The sequence below is a fragment of the Adiantum capillus-veneris genome, chromosome 2 (genome assembly GCF_014529385.1).
Source record: "Adiantum capillus-veneris isolate H3 chromosome 2, ASM1452938v2, whole genome shotgun sequence".
In the NCBI taxonomy this organism is placed as follows: domain Eukaryota; kingdom Viridiplantae; phylum Streptophyta; class Polypodiopsida; order Polypodiales; family Pteridaceae; genus Adiantum; species Adiantum capillus-veneris.
This window is the reverse complement of record NC_140932.1, coordinates 2,416,591-2,423,918: the sequence shown is the minus strand read 5'-3', so window position 1 is coordinate 2,423,918 and position 7,328 is coordinate 2,416,591. Positions and strand designations below refer to the sequence as shown.

General features: G+C 40.3%; 1 pseudogene; it reads right to left on the bottom strand.

The window, feature by feature from the left end:
• Window positions 1–319: 319 nt before the first annotated feature.
• Window positions 320–1,004, bottom strand: LOC147462282 (extracellular ribonuclease LE-like; annotated as a pseudogene).
• Window positions 1,005–7,328: the final 6,324 nt, after the last annotated feature.

The following is a 7,328-nucleotide window of genomic DNA, read 5'->3' as shown; positions in this document are numbered from 1 at the left end:
AAATGTTGGGGTTAAAGTTAGATGTGCCTTTGCCCTGGGCTGGATGTCTTGTGTTCGTTCACTGATTACATTAACCCCCTATTATTTATATACATAATAGAATAAGGAGATAGGGTGTTGTGCTCCATTCTCCACCCACATACTGCTCCTGCTTCTCCTCCTTCTCCAAAAGCACTCATGCACTCATGCACTCTTTAGTTGGTAACAAATCCCAGGATTGATGGCATCAACATTGTCTCCACATGCATGAGATCTTGTGAGCAAGCTAAGGCTCTGTGTGGAGCTTTGATAGAGAGCAAGAAGATTGAGAAAAAAAGGATTACAAAAGCTCAACCAGGTAGGGGAGAGTTCGACCGCATGGGGGAGCCCTCAATCCAATCCCATCAATAGAAGAGCGACAAGAGGTGGAAGGGAAAATGTGGAAATTGATGAGGGTGGAGTTGTTGGTATCCACACACACATACACTTGATGCACCCCAATCCAAGCTTGTACCCGATTGCCTACTTCATGGACTATTGTAGGTCCTCCATCATGTAGCTTCCATCATTTGTTGTGATACTCACAGTTTCTAGAGCAGCCAACAGATCAATGGATTTTCAAAGGGCCAAGAAGACTTCAAAGTAGGAGCAGTGATCCAAGCCCAAGCATGTGCCTAGTTTCTCTCACTCATGTGACCAAAACTCTCCATCGTTGCTAAGGCATGCAAGCATATCCCAATATTTATGTAGCTCCCCTTTCAATTCCAATATGATGGTAGAGTCATAGGAGAAACAATGAAATTCAAAGACTAAGTGCCATCATTACATGCCATAATCCATTGATGGAGAAGTGCTACCTTTGGTAGGATAGCAGCACGCTTGCCTCAAATCACAATATGATCCTAGCCACTGCTGCACAAAGTAGAAAAAGAGGATAGCTCAACCTTTTGGTTTACTTGAACAGTTTTGGTTGGATACATAGTGAGGTCCTTATAGCTCCATTTTGTAAATTCACAAGTGTACATGTTACAGAGCTATTTGTGCATGAGTGAGCTCCATTGCCATCAGGTTATATCATCTTTAGGCACGGACTAGTGTTCAAGTAACCACTCTCGTAGGATTGAGAGCGAGGGTGGCCATGTTCACCTAGATGAAGGTTCAGTATATAGCATAGAGGGTATAGGAGATGTATTCTTGTTATTACCCAGTGGTGCATCTTTTACCCTACAACATGTGTGTTATGTTCCTGAAATCGCATAGAGTTTCATCTCGGTGAGATGCTTGAGAGACAGTGGTTGTTAGGTACCACTTGAAGAGCAATCCTTTTGCATGCAATTGGGTCACCTAATCATTGTGCAAGGAGCTAGATCCTGTATTGTTTACCCAATGCAGGCTTCTTAGGTACGAGACAATATAGTATCAATTATGATGCTGACGTTGTCGTGCTGTGACATGTACATAGTGGGAACACATGCTACAAGAGTTATCTTGTAACTTTTTAGATATACAATTATATTTCCTATAATGTACATATGCATATGTAAGTATAAAAATAAGCTTTCTATCTTATCTTATTATTTATCTCAAGGGTAATGTATTCTTACTTTACCATCAAAAAAAAAATACTATGGGAAAAGTGTCAATAGCTCCACCTCTTTAACTTGGGGCAAAAAGCATTGATTCTTTCTTTCTACCATCTCATTATTATCTCACACCCTATCTAAATCCTATATCTAGAGTAATTTCCAATCTATATATATTCTATGTATTTTTCTTATATTTCTTTTTAAATAGCTACTAGGAGGGAATCAAATCCTAGTGGGACACTAGGTGGCATGATTTCAAAGATACACTTATTTTAATGCATTATTGCAAGCATGATTACAAAACTTTATCAAGGAGCAATGTCATGCTTTCATATAGCATGAGGTGTCCTTTGGAATCAAATGAAAGTTTAGGCTAAGGGGACCACATAAAGACTTTTGCTGCCAGAAATGGACCCTATTTTGATGAATTTTTTACACAAGGTTCCAATCCAAATTGGAAAATGATTTTAAAATGAAAATCGTAGCTAATGAGCTGAAGTTTCTGCCCATATTTTTACTTTTTTATTTGGAGCTACGGTTGAGGAGATATGATCAAAATACTAGACCCCAGTCTGTCCACATCATGCAGGGACAGCTCATTTCCAACTTTTCCAATTCCTGTTCACACTGGCTCCTCTCTTCTTGTGTAAACCCTTGTGGGTTCCCTTCACCTATAAAAGGGGACCTCTTCTTCCTTGGAAGGAACTCAAGCATTCAAGCCATTGATGAGAGGAATTCTCGAGGGAGTGAGTAGTAATGCCTAATTGTACTTAGCCATTAACATAAGCCCAAGCCTACACTTTCTCTTAGAGGGAGACTAGCCATTCTTGCAACAAGCTAACCTTGGAAGATCAACTCTAATCAAAGAAGGTCTTACACTTGGTGTATCAATCAAAGTGGAATTCTCCACTCTTCTTCTCTCTCCCATCAATAATGGTGCCGAAGGGTTTCAAGTAAGATGTGTTCTACATTGATGTTTTCTTGATTTCTTGTCGTTTTCATTTTCATCTCTAATCCAACATATATATATATATCTAATCTCATCTCTTTAACCAAATGTATCTCTTTCACTCTTAGTAATTCATCCTCTCTACAAATTTTAGGTTCTCCTTGCTACAGGTACATCTCTCCCCGCAGTATCCTTATTACCTACGGGCAAGAATAGGGCTTGGGAGGGAAACTTCTCATCTCTTCACTTCTCTCATATCTACATTTTTCTCATATCTACATTTCTCACATACTATCCTAGATGAATAACCCACATGATGATCATTTCTATCGCTTTCACTCTGTACGATCTATTAGAATTAACGTATGGATTAGCCGTAAAATACACTTTCAACAACGTATAGTGTTTCTCTTCGGCCCTGAAAGGCTCGATGAAATACTTCTATCACCGGATCCCATCATACTACCTCTCATAGACTATAATTTTTCTTTTGATGTAAGCGTATTTATCTTGCTATGAACCAAGAGGATTTATACACACAATTAATCCCAATCACTAGACAAAATATATATATTATGGTAAGCACAAAACTACAATTCCAAAGAACAATTCGTAGCCTATTTGGTCAGCCAAGATTGAATGCCATTAACTCATCCATTAACCCTTTCATATTACCCATGATACGATATGACCATAGCCTTGATGTTTTCATCTTCGTATTGTTTTGACATTCTCTTTTGCGTTCTTTCTTTGTGTGTGTGTGAGTGCAAGAGAGAAAGAGTGAGTCTTCTTTGATTGCACTTCTTTCCAAACCCTAGTCTTCATGGCATCTATGGTTTAACTCCTTCATATAGTTTTTGTTGAGTTCTCTCACAAACTCTCACAGCCATAAGCCCGGTGCTTTCCTGGCAAGACCGCAAATTTCTCGACATATTTTTGGTGAACCCGACGCGAAACTGCTAGGGTGAGAGTTTGTGGGTAACCATGGGTGATCATGTTGAGCAACAGGGTATGCATTTATACCCAGCAAAAATGCAAATGTTTCAAGTATTTGCAATGTTCATGCAACAACATTATGCTACTGAAAGAAGGGAGATTTCAACAACGAAGGCCATACAAGCGGTCGTCAACAGAATGGATCAGTTCAATCGGAAAGATGTAACCAAGTACTTACGCGAGTATGTGAAGGAGATGGAGCTGCATCGCGTGTCAGAAGGTGAGATGATTCAAAGCTTTGAGCTAGTTGTTGCTCCAGAAATTAGGGAGCATGTTAGGGCAATTAAAGATGGGCATGGGAGAAATTGGGAAGAACTCAAAGTAGCTTTAAAGGAGGAATATTTCATGGAGGACTCGGAGAGAGTGACCAAAAGGACATTCTTAGAATGGGTAGTCAAGCCAAAGCAAGGACTATCAATAACAGAGCTACTTAGGGAATTTGAGCGGCGCTATGCACAACTCACTAGGACAGAAAGGGCCACACTAGATGTAGAGAAGACAGATCTTTTCTTACAAGCTGTAGGTAAAGAGTTTCAAGAAAATTTGGAGCTTCTTCTTGAAGATAAAGATGCTGAGCAAGGACTAAAGACCGACTGGAATGAGGTTGAAGGTGCTGTCTCACTGCTTGCCAAACGACAAAGAAGAAGGGACAAGATGGTAGTAAATACTACAAGTCCTTCCACCTCAACTTCTGACAAAATGGTAAAGCCTACTTTTATCGCTCCTAAGTTTGATGAGTCCATGCTAGATGAGCTTGTGAAGGGAATGCGTGACTTGAAGGTGAAGTTTGCAAAGCTTGAAGAAAAAGGCCAACCATCAGGGCCACTTCCTAGGCAAAGACAACAGCCCAAAGAAGGGTTTGTTAATAGATGTATTTGGTGTGATAGTACAAACCATGTAAGAAGGGATTGTGATGATTTTAGTGATGCTTTGACAAAAGATGTTGTCTTTTTTAAGGATGGTAAAATCCACTTAAGAGAGACAGGTCTACCCTTGAGAACTAACTTTGGGAAGGGGGGAATGCAAACCTTAGTTGAAGATATGGCAACCAAGCATGCCACCTCTTCAGTTGAGGCAGCTACTTATGGAGTAAAAATTGAACATTTTTGTGATGAAGAAGTGAGTGACCATCATGGTCAAATTTGGCCAAATGTCGTGCAATTAGCTAAAAAGGGAAAGCTTACAAAAGAGATTCTACATGAAGCAGGTGATTGCATACGTCTAGAAACAGGATGGAATGATCCAGTGGACTCATTGTCAGTGCATGCCTACATTACAAAATGCCAACAAAATGAGGCAATTGTAGAAGAGAAGCGCAGACGTGAGAATGCTGATGAAGGACCATCAAAAAGAGCTTCTAGAAGTGGGGAAAGAAGCGACTCAATGCCTTCTCAAACACCCTCAACACAAGGAGCATCTCCACCTGAAGTACTCATGGAGGAGTCTACAACAGGAAAGAAGAAAGAGCCAACGAAAGGTAAGACAAAAGGCCCAACTTATAAACTACAATCTGATATTGAGGTTGCTACAGATTTAAAGAAAGTCTTGGAGGAAAGGATCTTGAATAGCAAGATTGAGTTTACTCTGGGAGAAGTTCTTGGCATTGCAAAGCGTGAATTCCATGAGGAGATCATGGACATCATCAAGAGAAAGAGGCAAACCCTTGCTAAAGTTTCTCGTCCACAGGTTGAAGGGGAAACCTCAAAGACACAAGGGATGCAACTGCAAAATAAGGAGAATGATGGAGCTGTGGTAGGATGCTACCAATCTAGTGGGAGAGTGAAGCAAGTGTATATCTCAAATGATGATGAAGAAGTTGAAGATATTCCTAGGAGTTACTATTCACGAAGTCATTGGGCAAGGGCTACTACAGAAACTTTGGTCAAGGTAGGTGATCTTGAAGAGCCATTTGTTGCCTTGATTGACCATGGTTCAGAAATAAACATAATGTCAAAGAGTCTCTACAACAAGTGCAAATGGCCGATGGACACAGATCATGGCTGGATGGTAAAAGTGGCAAACAATTCATCCGGTGAATTGTATGCAGCATGTCCAGGTGTGAAGGTAACAATAGGTGATGTAAAGATTGACCAAAACTTCTTTGTACAAGATACATCTTCATATCATCTCATCCTTGGACAACCCTACATTGTGGGAGTTCGAATGGAAACAAAGGTAATGGACGATGGTTCAGCATATGCTAGGATACGTAGCAAAGATGGTAAACGTGCTGTCCAATTTCTCACAGTTTGTGTAAACCATGAAAAAAATCGTGACAACCTCAGAGAAAATCCTCTACCAAAGGTGAGCAAAGAGTTTCATGATCATAGAGAAATGATGGGTTTTGGCCAAGTACCATTGTAAAGCGGGATTGCAGTGGTACAGAAAGAAAAAGGGTCTCGCCTGATCCAAAAATAGGTGAAGCATTTTCAACGAGCTCCTTGGTAACAAAGAATGGATCAGTATGTTTTACAAAACTTGAAGATTTGAAGAGATGTGAGAAGCAATATGTGCATAATGTACAAATAGGCATGAAAAAGAGTGGGTTGCTAGAGCCTACTGAAAATGTTTTGGGTTTGTGTGAACAAGTTTCTTTTGTAGATACTATGGGTGAGCTTGATGCTATAATGAGGTCTAGTTTGCATCTTGAAAATGAAGTTGTGGAAGTTTGCTCTATGGAAATGTATCAAGTAATAGAAGCCTTTAAAGAAAGCCAAACAGTAGGCCCAGAAGTCCATGTTGAAACTAAATACAAGAGTGTAGCAAAGAAGGTGAAACCAGTAGCTTCACCCTTACCACCCAACAACATGGAAAAGATTGAACAGGCTTCTTTACAACCAAGTTTGCGGAATCCTAAAAAGATCGGACATACCTTCACAAAGGAGTCTTTTCAAGAGTTGCAGATTGGTTGCGAGGAGTTTCTAACACAGGAGGAGACAAAGTGCTTCAAAGAAATGCTTTCAAAGCATGGTAAGGCTTTTGCATTTGAGCCACATGAGATAGGATGTGTTGATCCTTATATTGTAGCTCCTATGGTAATTTTCACAATACCTCATGTGCCTTGGAATCTGCGGCCTATTCCGGTTCCAAAGGCTCATTTGCCAAAGTTAGTAGAGCTACTGAATGAGAAAATCAAAATGGGAATCTTGGAGCCTTCTTGTGCTCCATACTCAAATAGGTGGTTCACAGTTCCAAAGAAGAATGGTTCTCTACGCTTCATCCAAGATATGCAACCAGTGAACAAGGTGACAATTAGAAATGTAGGTACAGGTCCAATTGTGGATGAATTTGCAGAGGCGTTTGCAGGGAGGGCAATCTACTCAATGGGGGATCTCTACTCAGGGTATGATCAATTTCAGCTTGCAATCGAAAGCAGAGACTTGACAACCATGAGGACACCTTTGGGTTTGGTAAGGATGTGTACCTTGCCACAGGGAGCAACCAACTCGGTTGCACATATGATGAATGGGATGAATAAGGTCTTACGTGACTTTATTCCTCAAATCACAATGCCTTTCATTGATGATTTGCCTATCAAAGGATGTGAAGAAAGTGACAAAGTTGAAGCTTTAGATCTCAAGGGATGTCGCAGGTTTGTGGTAAATCACATAAATGATTGTGATAAAATTTTGTCTAGGTTGGAAGAAGTGAATCTTACATTGTCAGGGAAAAAGTCTATGTTTGGTGTCAATGAAGTGCTCATTGTGGGGCACATGTGCGGGCCATATGGTAGGAAACCTTGTCCATCAAAGGTAGATGCCATCCAAAGAATGAAAGAAACATGCACTAGCATCACTGAGGTTAGAAGGTTTCTGGGA